Raw genomic sequence first — 13,755 nt, 5'->3', positions numbered from 1 at the left:
TGGTGCCGGGGCGGATGAGGAGGAGCAAGAAGAGCATGCTTTAAACCTTTCTGGGATCCCTGTTGTGCGTGGATAGGGAGAGGAGAATGAAGAGGACGACATTATCCTGGATGATGAGCAGGAGCCAGGCCACCACACCGCTTCCACTTTAGTGCAAATGGGGGCCTTCATGCTCCAGTGTTTTAATAGGGACCCCCGTATAAAAAGCATAAGGGTCAAGGACCAGTACTGGGTGGCAACGTACTTAGACCCCCGGTACAAACAAAAAATGGCGGAAATGTTACCGCCGTCACAGAGGGCTGTCAGAATGGAGCACTTCCAGGCCTTGCTTCGAGAAATGCTGCATTCTGCTTTTGCGTGCGCTGGCAGAGGAGCAATTCCCACTCCCAGAGAAGGAGTTACGGGTACCAATCCAACAGCGCCTGCAAGAGGCCGGTTTGAAGATGTGTTGGTGACTTCGGATATGAGGTCATTCTTTCAGCCGACCCATCGACAGGTGTCATCCGGATCCAGCATCAGGGAACGCCTAGACCGTCAGGTGTCCGACTACATCGGGTTAACGGCCGATGTGGACGCTCTGAGGAGTGATGAACCCCTGGACTACTGGGTGGGCAGGCTTGACCTCTGGCCAGAGCTTGCCCAATTTGCAATCGAACTGTTGGCTTGCCCCTCATCCAGTGTCCTGTCCGAAAGGACGTTCAGCGCAGCAGGGGGGATCGTGACCGATAAGCGTACTCGCCTAGCTCACGACAGTGTTAACTACCTCACATTTCTAAAAATGAATGAGGCATGGATCTCGGAGGAATTCAACACATGTGACCAGTAGACCATGTATATGTCTATAAACAATTTTTTAATTGAGCACAGAGACCTTATTTCTTCATTTGGCTCACTTCCTTGTCCAAAAAAAGCACACCGTATTATATGCCCGTACCCTCCTCTTTGAAGAGGTTGAGCGGTGTCCTATTTCTACTGGGGCTGCTTATTATGAGGGGCTCCCACCATCCCTGTGCTGTGCTGACTTCCTCCTTGGGCTGTACCTCTGCTGTGCATATTTTGAGGTGCTCCCACCATCCCTGTGCTATGCTCATTATGAGGGGCTCCCACCATCCCTGTGCTGTGCTGACTTACTCCTGTGCTGCTTATTATGAGGGCCTCCCACCATCCCTGTGCTATGCTGACATCCTCCTGGGGCTGCTTATTATGAGGGGCTCCTACCATCCCTGTGCTATGCTGACATCCTCCTGGGGCTGCTTATTATGAGGGGCTTCCACCATCCCTGTGCTATGCTCATTATGAGGGGCTCCCACCATCCCTGTGCTATGCTCATTATGAGGGTCTCCCACCATCCCTGTGCTATGCTGACTTCCTCCTGGGGCTGCTTATGGTGCAGGTGTCAGTGCTGTATATCACGGTGCTGATGTCAGTGCTCTCTATCACGGTGCTGCTGTCAGTGCTGTATATCACGGTGCTGGTGTGAGTGCTTTATGTCATGCTGCTGATGTCAGTGCTCTGTATCACGGTGCTGTTGTCAGATGACTCTATTACGGTGCAGGTGTCATTGCTGTATGTCACACTGCTGGTGATCATCTCCTGTACCCTCTTCTTTGCCTACCCTGGTCCCTGACCTTCCCTCTCCTCCATTGCCTTCATGCGCTCCACAGTCCTGAATTGTCACAACAATTTCCCATAAAAAAAAAGAATGCTTGTAGTTGTCGATCCCAGATTCACCTCATACATGTGTTATGTCATTGGCCATGTGGTGGGACTATGTTTGCACAGCTATTAATTATTTTGTGGCTGCAAATTTGACCTGTAGGTTTGCGAAGTTCGCCTCCCATTGAAGTCAATGGGGCCTGCCGCGAACGTTCCGGTTCGCGAACTATCGGCCACGTTCGCGGTCCACGTTTGCGAAACGTCCCATCGGAAGTTCGTCCATCACTAATCATGTCCAGGAAAAGATCTCCTGAAGAGCAACCTCCCCTGGAGGGGTCTCAAATCACCCGCTCGGCTAAGGATAAAGCCAATCATATGGCTCTGACTGCGGCCACAAAACTAGAGCGATATGCACACCTCGGGCCTGGTTTCACCCTCAAAGACAAGTAGCCAACAGAATATTCTACAGAATAAAGACTCTAAAAACTCATCTGGAGATAGAAAGAGCCAAGTCGCACTGTCAATGTTCACCATCCTCGTGCCCTCCTCAAATGGTGACAGGACAGTGCATGCATCCCTGATCATGCCCCACTGGCGTGGTGAAAAAAAAAAACAAGCTCCCCTGACCCTGTCCTGGTGCTGTAGTCACACAGGTACTCATTGATGGCCCTCTGCTGTGTGTGCAGCTGCAGCATGGCCAACGTTGAGTTCCACCTGGTGGGCATGTCACATATAAGGCGGTTCTTGGGCAGGTTCAACTCCTTTTGGAGCTCAGCCAGCCAAGCATTGGCATTAAATGATCGGCGGAAATGCACACATACTTTTCTGGCCTGCCTCAGGACATCCTGTAAGCCCGGGTACCTGCCCAAGAACCGCTGCACCACCAGGTTAAGGACGTGAGCCACACAGGGCACATGGGTCGGTTGTCCCTGTCAGAGGGCGGAGAGGAGGTTGGTGCCATTATTGCAAACCACCATTCCTGGCTTAAGCTGGCATGGCACCAACCACCTCTCGGCCTGCCCCTGCAGAGCTGACAAAATATCTGCCCCAGTGTGGCTCCTGTCCCCCAAAAAAAACAGCGCAAGCACGGCATTTCTTAGCCCCTTGAATGCCTATGGAGCATCACTGGTTCCGAGGACAAAGCACTGGAAGAGGCCAAGGAGGAAGAAGAAGAGGAGGGGTGGAGGAGAGAGGTGTGTCACAACCAGTAGTAGCATTTTAGAGGCGTGGTAGCGGAACAACCTCCAACACTACTGCACCTTGTCCTGCATCCTTCCCAGCTGCCAGAAGAGTGACCCAATGGGCTGTGAAAGATAGGTAACGTCCCTGTCCATTCCTGCTGGACCATGAGTCAGCGGTTATATGTACCTTACCGCTGACCGCCCTGTCCAGCGAGGTATGGACATTGCCTTCCACATGCTGGTAGAGAGCCGGAATCGCCTTCCATGAGAAAAAGTGGCGTTTGGGAACCTGCCACAGTACAACTGCACATTGCACATTGCGGAAGGGGGTAGAGTCTACCAACTGAAAAGGCAGCAGTTGAAGTGCTAGCAATTTAGCCAAGCTAGCATTCATCCGCTGGGCATGTGGATGGCTGGGAGTGAACTTCTTTAGATGGTCAGCAGCTGGGGCATGGAAATTTGCCTGCTGCAATCTGACATCGGTGTACTGCTAGCAGAGTGCCCGCAAGTACTTGGCTGTGACACACCTATTTCTACACCTTCATTGCTCTCAGTGCAGGTTTCAGAGAGGACTACAGGTCTAGTGGGGTTGGAGATCCCAGCTGATGAGGAGCAAGGAGAGGTCTGCTTTGTTCTTTGGTGTGGGTCTTTAAGGTACGCTTGCCAATGAGCTGCATGGCAGGTCAACATATGGCTGGTCAAGCATAAGATTCAGTCGGTGTGCTGCCCCTAAGCTGGCCCCCTGAGGGCATCCTGCCACGTTGGAGATGTGCTGCCTCCTCCTAATCATCCCCTTCCTCTTCATCACTGGAGCAAACCTGGCAGTATGCTAGAGCTGGTGGAACATGACTGCCAGATTGCTGTCCTTGAGCATCCCCTCTCTCTGCGCTCACGCTACTGCCTTCCTCTAGCTGGGAATCATCAGAGCCTTCAAAATGCTGGACATCCTTCTGGAGCATGTACCCAACACTGTGCTCAAACAGATCGGGGGACTCCTCAGGAGGACATGGCGGGTCTAGGGAAGGAGTAACTGATGACATTGAGATGAGGGAAGAGGAAGCATTGGCAGCTGCTTTGCTAGTACCCTGAGCCTGGGTGAGAGAGGATAAGGAGGGCTTGGTCATCCACTCTGCCAAGTCTTCGGCATTATGCAGCTCAACACGTCCAGCTGCTGAAAATAAGGACAAGCGTGTCCCATGGCCATGTGCTGATGACGATACACCACGTCCACGACCAGCACTGTTGTCTCTAGACACAGACCCTGCTTGCCCTCTTTTATTGGCTCGTGGCTGTCTGCCTCTCCTTGTTGGCCTTCCAGACATAGTAATGGCCTGCAGGGAGATGGGAAAACCAGCAATTGGGTAGTGTATACTGTGCAGGAGGCACACAACTCCCACTGTAAATGCTGCAAATGCCTGTATTACAGAACACCAGTAATAAAGGGTAGCTTCAAGTGTATATTGTGCTGGAGGCACAAAACACCCACTTAAACTCCTGCAGATGCCTGTATTAGAGAACACCAGCAATAAAGGGTAGCTACAGGTGTATACTGTGCTGGGGGCACACAACACCCACTTTAACTCCTGCAGATGCCTGAGAAAAGAACACACTGTCCCTGCCTATCCTTCTCTCCCTGCACGCCGGAACACACTACACAAGGCCGCCATGTTGGCGGCCTTCTATAGTGTGGGGTGTGTACTAAAACCCCTGAGCTATAATTGGCCACAGGCATCCTGCCTGTGGCCAATTATGGCTCTCTTCGCTGCCGGCGCTGTGATTGGCCAAGCTTGCGGGGTCACAGTGCATGCTTGTCCAATCATGAGCCAGCAATGCACTGCGATGGCACAGTGCATTGTGGGCCATGAGCACCACATGAATTTGGCGCGAACGGCCCATAACGTTTGGTATTCGCCGAACGGGCGAACAGCCGGTGTTCGAGTCGAGCATGTGTTCGACTCGAACACCAAGCTCATCCCTAGTCACATGTGCCACTTATATTGTGATCACATGTGACGGGGTAATCAAGTGGTTAAACCTTGATTGGGGGGGTCCCTATACCTGAGGGTCCCTATATATCTGATCCTAAAACTAATTACCCTAACACTGATTAGTGTCACTAATGACACTAGTACAGTGATCAAAAAAAAAATCTGATTGCTGTACTGGGTGACACAGTGACAGGTGGTGAATGGGTTAATTGGGGGGGTGATCGGGGGGGTGAATTGTGTGCCTTCATGACCTGGTATCAGTGTAGTGTTGGTGCACTTACTTGGATGTCTTCTCTCCTCTCGGTCTGGAACGAAAAGACCGACACGAGGAGAGATGACATTACTTCCCCTAAAACAAAAAACAAATAAAGCTGCGCCAAAACTTATACCTTAAAATAATAACATTGTGACATGTTAGATCAGGCATGTCCAAAGTCCGGCCCGCGGGCCAATTGCGGCCCGCGGTCCGGTTTTGAATGGCCCGCCTGGTCAGGGCTGTCAGATCAGCCGATCCCCGGCACTGTGAGTGAGCTTCAAAAGTGAAAGTAAAGTGCAGAGGATTGTGCTGTGCTCTCTGCTTCCCCCTACAGTGCAGTACCCGGCTGAATGAGGAAGCAAAGGTACTGTACTACAAGTTAGATTAGTGTTAAAAAGGCCTTTATTCATGTGTGTGTATGTATGTGTATTTGTGTGCATGTATGTCTGTATGTGTGTGTGTGTGTGCACATGTGTCTGTATGTGTGTGTGCACATGTGTCTGTATGTATGTGTGTGTGCACATGTGTCTGTATGTATGTGTGTGTGCACATGTGTCTGTATGTGTGTGTGCACATGGGTCTGTATGTATGTGTATGTGCACATGTGTCTCTATGTGTGTGTGCACATGTGTCTGTATGTGTGTGTGCACATGTGTCTGTATGTATGTGTGTGTGCACATGTGTCTGTATGTATGTGTGTGTGCACATGTGTCTGTATGTGTGTGTGCACATGTGTCTGTATGTGTGTGTGCACATGTAACTGTATGTATGTGTGTGTGCACATGTGTCTGTATGTATGTGTGTGTGCACATGTGTGTGTATGTATGTGTGTCTGTATGTGTGTGTATGTGTGTGTCTGTATATATGTCTGTATGTACGTGTGTGTGCACATGTGTCTGTATGTATTTCTGTATGTGTGTGTGCACATGTGTCTGTATGTATGTCTGTATGTGTGTGCATATGTCTGTATGTGTGTGCTGCATGCATTTGTCTGTATGTGTGCCTGCATTTGTGTGCTTGTGTCTGTGTGTATGTTACTTTTAATCCGGACCCCCCTCCCCCCATTCTTATACCATCAAAACTGCTTTTGTAGGGCTTGTGTGTTATATTAGCCAGGACTGCTGCTCCTCTGAAAAGCAACCCATGCACAGATCTTTTCAGAGGTATTTGAATGGCGGTAAAGAGGCATTATGTTGCCTCCTCACCACCTGTTTTAAGCCCGTAAATGCAACATCTGTGTGGCTGTGTACTGTGTGTAGGGCAGCCCATTAATTTCAATGGACTTCCCTACTCACAAAAATGCTGGGAAAGAAGTTCCCGAGCTTTTTTTTTTTTTTTTTATTGCACTGCACCAAAAGCACCCTACATTTTCCAATGTGTGGGGTACCATTAAGAATTAACGGTGCCCCCTAAAGTGCAGAGCATTCGTCTGTGTGTTGGGAACGAGTGCGACAAAGGCAAGAGAATTCTTGTTGGGCCGTGTATTAGTGCTCGGATGGACACACTTAGACCGAATTTTCAATGGTTCAAAGAATGTCAGGCAAAATGGTCGGCCCTCAGGCATGTTCACTTCATCAAATCCGGCCCACTTTGAAAAAAGTTTGGACACCCCTGTGTTAGATGCTAGTGTAAATTACTAGACCAAGTGTACTAACAAAAATTGTGAAAAAATCAGCAATCTAGAACACATAAAAAGTCCAAAAGGAGGGAAGCCCAGAGATATGAGTTTAGTCCATTGAAGTGACTCAAAACAGATAATCTTCAGATGTATAACAGGTGCGCCCAACAAGACAGTTATATCCACCCCCTATTTCAATGAGGCTTACCAGCTCCCAAGATCTCTTTTTAGGGAGATCGTGCACGCGTGAATAAACAACGATCGTTCCTGGTCTCTCCAATGGGTTCTGCTGGCGTCTCCACCTCTTACGTCTCTTTCCTACAGTGTCTCTTGGGTTTTGCAGTCCTGTGGTGTTTCCTCCAGATAATGTCAGTGGAGGAATCTGCAGCACACCAGGGTGGGTTAGCTGTCACTGGAGCAGGCACAATACCTCTATACAAATCTGGCAGTGGCAGCTGCACAGAGCAGGAGCCTAATCCACTCCAACCTTGTCAGTGTTTACTTCCCCTGTCAGTGTTTATAGTTAGACAACAGGGGAAGGATATCATTTGTCAGGACCGATCACTAGGTCCAGGCCAGATATCATTGGCCTGGACCTGGGGATTGATCGGTTCCTGATCAAATCTGATTGTCGAGGCCGGCGGAGGAGGGGGCGCTTCAATACAGCAGGTTTTTTGTCTGTACATATGCACTGACTTTTATGGCTCAAAGTGGAGTTCCACCCACTTTTCAAAGTCCTCGGCATCCCCTGCTGCTCTTTTACCTTAAACAGATTTGGCATTTTTTTTTTTTAGCTCACTGTTATATTCTTCATATTAATCTCCATGTCCTTTGTTCGGCCGCGGCCTGAGCGTGCCATTCCCTGTCCACTATGCCTCCTTGGAGATGTTTGTCATCAATCCCAGGAGGCAATAGACGTTGCTGGGGCGTAGCATTGCACTATTTCAAAACTGGAAATGATGCGCTGCCGGCGCCATTTTAAATAAGGCAACCAGGCGTGTGTTGCCATTGTTACTCCCCACACTCCGCTGACAGTTTCACACACTGAGCGGCTCTGTGCTCAGTGTGTGAAACTGATTTGCAACTGAATGCAGAGAGAGGAGCTATAAATCAGCGTGATGTCAGGGGAGGGCGGGACCCAGCCCAGCAGCTATCAAACATCAACACCAGCCAATGGGATGGGATCTGGGCGCACTGTGTATGTGGCCCTGCCCACTTTCTTAAGCAACTCAATCAGCTTTTATTTTATAGCTGCATGGCCCTGCCCACCCCAGGTCCCGCCCACCCAACATTACACTGACAATTGGTCTCTGCATTCAGTTACATATAGTGTAACTGAAAATAAATTAGCTCAGTGTGAAACTGCCTGTGCCACCTGCCAGTGTCAGTACCAATCAGTGACACCTGCCAATGCCATCCAATGCCATCTGCCAGTGTCAGCCAGTGACACCCGCCGGTGCCAACCTGCCAGTGCCAACCTGCCAGTGCCTGTCAATGTCAACCTGCCAGTGCCAGTCAATGCCAACCTGCCAGTGGCAACCGCCAGTGCCAGTCAGTGCCACCTGCCAGTGCCAGCCAATGCCAACCTGCCAGTGCCAGTCAATGCCAACCTGCCAGTGTCACCTGCCAGTGCCAGTCAGTGCCAAACACCAGTGCCAGTCAATGCTAACCTGCCAGTGCCAATCAGTGCCAACTGCCAGTGCCAGTCAGTGCCACCTGCCAGTGCCAACCAGTGTCACCCGCCAGTCAGTGCCACCTGCCAGTGCCAAGTGCCAGCACCACCTGCGAGGTGCCAATCAGTGCCACCTGCCAGTGCCAATCAGTGCCACCCGCCAGTGCTAATCAGGGACACCTGCCAGTGCCAATCAGGAACACCTGCCAGTGCCACCTGCCAGTGCCAGTCAGTGCCAACCAGTGGCAGCCGGGGCCACCTGCCAAAATAAAGAAAATTTGGCTTAAAATGTCAGCCATCACCCCCCCCCCCCCCATTTCTAAATATCGGCATCAGCCAGAGAAAAAACAATATCGGTCGACCTCTAATTGTTACCTTAGTATCCTAAGCAACGGGATCGGTGGCAGAGGAAGATAAGAAGTGCAGCATCATATATTTTAGACAAGAGAAGTGTGATGTGATGGGGCGATGTTAGAACAGTGACAGCTTGGTCTGATGGGAGCAATTTGATGTGATGGGGATACTGTGATCTGATGGGGGCAATTTGATCTGATGGGGAGATGAGATGGTGGCAATGTGCTGTGATGGTGGCGATGCGATGTGCTGTGGTCGATGTGATTCGATGCGATGTGCTGGGGGCAATGCGATGTGCTGTGCTGGAGGCGATGCAATGCAGTGTGCTGGGGGAGATGTGCTGTGCTGTGCTGAGGTGATTTGATGTGCTGTGCTGGGGGCGATGCGATTCAGTGCAGGGTGATAATTGTGCAGACTAGGGGGTGGTAATTGTGCAGACTAGGGGGTGGTAATTGTGCAGACTGGGGGGTGGTAATTGTGCAGACTGGGGGGGTGGTAATTGTGCAGACTGGGGGGGGTGGTAATTGTGCAGACTGGGGGGTGGTAATTGTGCAGACTGGGGGTGGTATTTGTGCAGACTGGGGGGTGGTAATTGTGCAGATTGGGGGTGGTAATTGTTCAGACGGGGTAATTGTGCAGATGGGGGTGGTAATTGTGCAGATGGGGGGTAATTTGCAGATGGGGGTGGTAATTGTGCAGACTAGGCATGGTAATTGTGCAGACGGGGTGGTAATTGTGCAGATGGGGGTAATTGTGCAGACGGGGGTGGTAATTGTGCAGACGGGGGTGATAATTGTGCAGACTGGGGGGTGGTAATTGTGCAGACTGGGGGGTGGTAATTGTGCAGACGGGGGTGGTAATTGTGCAGACTGGGGGGTGGTAATTGTGCAGATGGGGCTAATTGTGCAGAGGGGGTGATAATTGTGCAGACAGGGGGGGGGGTGATAATTGTGCAGACGGGGGGTGATAATTGTGCAGACGGGGGGTGGTAATTGTGCAGACTGGGGGGTGGTAATTGTGCAGATTGGGGTAATTGGGCAAATGGGGGGTGGTAATTGTGTAGATGGGGTAATTTTTCAGATGGGGGTGGAAATTGTGCAGATGGAGGATGGTAATTGTGCAGACTGGGTAATTGTGCATATGGGGGATGGTAATTGTGCATATGAGGGGTGTTAATTGTGCAGATGGGGGTGGTAATTGTGCAGACGGGGGTAATTTTTCAGATGGGGTGATAATTGTGCAGATGGGGATGGTAATTGTGCAGACAGGGTAGTCATTTTTCAGATGGGGGGTGATAATTGTGCAGACGGGGGGTGGTAATTGCGCAGATGGGGGGGTGGTAATTGCGCAGATGGGGGGGTGGTAATTGCGCAGATGGGGGGTGGTAATTGTGCAGATGGGGTGGTAATTGTGCAGACTGGAGGGGCAGTAATTGTGCAGATTGGGGGGTGGTAATTGTGCATACTGGGAGGTGGTAATTTCTGTATTTCTTGTGGTACATGCAGTATATTTACTGGTTCCTGGAGGGAGGAGGGGAGGAGAGGTTTGCATAGCCAAGGGGCGGCAACTTCCTCTGACACTGCTGTTGCTATGGAAACCTGACCTGAAACCTATAACACCACTTGTGATGCACTAAGCATGTGCAAGATCTGCAAGGCTGAGATCCAGGAAGAAATACATTCTGGCTCACAATTAATTATTAATTAATTATTAATTGATGAATTATGCTCACAATTAAGATGGCCACAGTCTGCTGCAAGTAAATGCTGTAATAACCTAACAAAACGGACATTCGTTTACAGGCTAACTTTACTAGAATACATTAAGCTTGTGTATGATAGGGTTATTTTTATTTAAAAAGTATAATTTTGGCTGGAACACCACTTTAAGAATTGGTCAGCCACGCTTCCTTGTAAAAAGTTATTGGCAGGTTTCCTGTTACAGGGGGAATGTTTATTCGGTGATCACTTGGACAAATAAATCCAAAAGATTTCCGGAGGGAAGAGTTCTCTACTTCCTGTGAAAAAAAGCACCAAACATCCCTTGTTTAAAAACTCAAGGACTGCTTCCTCAAATAAATAACAAAACAGTGCTGCGCTGCCTAAATAACAAACTGAAATCTCTGAATGTTAATGCTCACAAGAATGAGTGATCAATTTGCAAAAAATAGGAAGATACAAGGTGCACAATCAATTATTCAGATAAAGGAGATTAAAAACCCTCCCCCATAAAAGTGTTCTCTTTGTTGGGATAATACACAATAGAAAACATTCAAATGATAACACAAATAAAGTGACATACAAATTCAATGTGATATAAAGTCCATAGCAGTCCTCAATATCTTCCAAATGAAAATACACCAATCAGTGCAAATAATGGTACGCTAGGTAGAATTGTATATAACCCTTATATATAGATTAAAATATCATTAATATACGAATACACACATAACTTTGTGGAGTATAATGGCCGCGGCCTTTATTATAGGTTTTATTAATATTGTATAAAGCCATTTAACTTTTGAACTATAAAAGCAAAATAACATATTTAACATATCAATAACATCAGCAAAGCTTAGCTATTAAAAGCTCAAGCTAAATAAACAATCAATAAAAGTCCCAAGTTTACCAAAAAGGCAAAAAATGGACACACAACCTCATAATAGGCCAGCGACATGGGAAGGGAGGGCGGGATGTGTTCTGATCTTCTTTGTCCGTTATACTGCGGCAACTGACGCACTTTTTTCACTTTTATAGGGTCTCCTGTTTGTGGCAACCGTTACTAAGCCTCTGGACCAATCAAAGGTAAGTACTCTAACAACATTTAACTGTAAATTAATTCCCTTCTACCAGCGCCCCATACATAGTGGGCGGGGACAATTCTTGTCCCTCCCACTATTATTATGGTACGCTAGGTAGAATTGTATATAACCCTTATATATAGATTAAAATATCATTAATATACGAATACACACATATCTTTGTGGAGTATAATGGCCGTGGCCTTTATTATAGGTTTTATTAATATTGTATAAAGCCATTTAACTTTTGAACTATAGAAGCAAAATAACATATTTAACATATCAATAACCTCAGCAAAGCTTAGCTATTAAAAGCTCAAGCTAAATAAACAATCAATAAAAGTCCCATAAGCCAGGCTTATGGACAATGAGCACGGCACCCCCACCGGCCCACGGCCAACTCCATACTAGATTGTAAATTCATATTGACTATATCCAAAGCGATATCAGACAGATGAATATAATCAGGGCGATAAAGACCAAGTACACCGCCCTCCAATTCAACGTATCTATAAGAAATACCTCCCAGAATAGGCATACATTTAGCCATAGCTCGATTAACCTTTTTTTCTGATTTATTTCAAAATACTTTAAAGAAGGAGAAAACCATTGGAAATGAGGAAAGATTTCTGAAAAAAAACAATAAACACTCAGGCAACAAAGCATGAAAGCATAAAAAATCAGCCTTCATACTAGCCACTAAGTCCAAGGTAGGTCGGAAACCGATGTCATTTCCAGCTAAATGAAAAACCACAACATGTGGGCTAGGCCATTCAGAACTTAATAAAGAAAAAAACACTTTCTAAATCAGTCCACTTCATACCCCTGTGCCCATACCAATAAAGTATATATTTAGAATAGGGCAAATCTAAATTTTCACCATAACATCTAGATTTTGCACGTTCGTGGGCCCAATATACAAATGAATGGCCGATGATCCATACGATGACATGCAGATCTGAAATCAAACAAAATTGTTAGGATGAACATATTTTTTAAAACAATTAGAATTCCACCTACCCACTCTTTTAATGTCATTAGCCGAAAGACCGATTTTGGCCGCAGCAGTAGCTGCACCAATACGGAAGGAATGAGAAGATATAGCTAAATGGTCTAAATTCAAATATCGTAGACACTTCTTCAAAACAGCATTAAATTGAAATACAGTCAAAGGAAGACCGTTATTGTGAATCAAGAATTGCTTGTCCAAGGGAGGCCTTAAAGACAAATAATTCTTGGAATGAGAAACAGCACATATAGAAATGTTTACATGAGACCCAATGATAATCCAATTTCCTCGCCCAATCTGATCACATTTGCTCTTGGGTAAATACAACGAAGAACGTCAGGAGCCAAATGCACCGACGATATAGCCAATCCCAAATGAGAACCTCGATTAGGCAGAAGGAGTTCAGAAATTCACAGAGCTCCATAGAAACAAATACAAAAGGAAACTTTGAACAATATAGCTTCAAAATTTGAAAAACAAACAACATCAGCCGCAGAACAAAGCTTACCCAACAGATCAATGGAACTGAAAATTTCCTACGATAACCCCTTAATGCTAATTTAACAGAAAAATAAGCATTGCAAGAAGAATCACTGTGCAAACATCTAAAGAATGAAATACCAGCTAATGTCTTAACAATAAAAGAATACTAATATTGCTGAAACATTAACGAATCCAGAAAAGCCAAAACAAGACCCTCAGAAATAAAATTATTATTCAAATTAAATTGTAGCAAAAAACAGCACCATCTATGCCACACGGCTTCGTAAAATGCCCACGTGGATGGTGCAATAGAGTTTTGCAGAGCAGACCGTACCAGCTTCAAATCAATGTCCATAAATGAGGAGGACACGACTCCCCAATCTTTTCTGCATCTGGAACCAATTTGTGGAATTTGGACATCTGTTGGCGAGACAGAGAATCAGCAACAATATTACAAAAACCCTTTATAAACTTCGCTTTCAACCAAATATTTAGCGAAAGACACTTAAAAACCAAATAACGCAGCATAGTAATAACAGGAATGGATTTGGACACCAAACAATTCACTGCATGCACAACACCCTTATTATCAGAGTGTAAAAGTATACTCTTATTTCTAAAATGGTCACCCCACAATTCAAGCGCTACAATAACCGGAAAAATCTCTAAAAGAACAATATTGTTCACAAAACCTCTCGAAACCCAAGAAGTGTGCCATTCCGCAGTCGACCATCTTCC

The sequence above is a fragment of the Lithobates pipiens genome, unplaced genomic scaffold, assembly GCF_037356315.1.
Source record: "Lithobates pipiens isolate NorthernLeopardFrog02 unplaced genomic scaffold, aLitPip1_a1.2 Scaffold_25, whole genome shotgun sequence".
NCBI lineage: Eukaryota > Metazoa > Chordata > Amphibia > Anura > Ranidae > Lithobates > Lithobates pipiens.
This window is presented reverse-complemented; position numbering follows the sequence as displayed.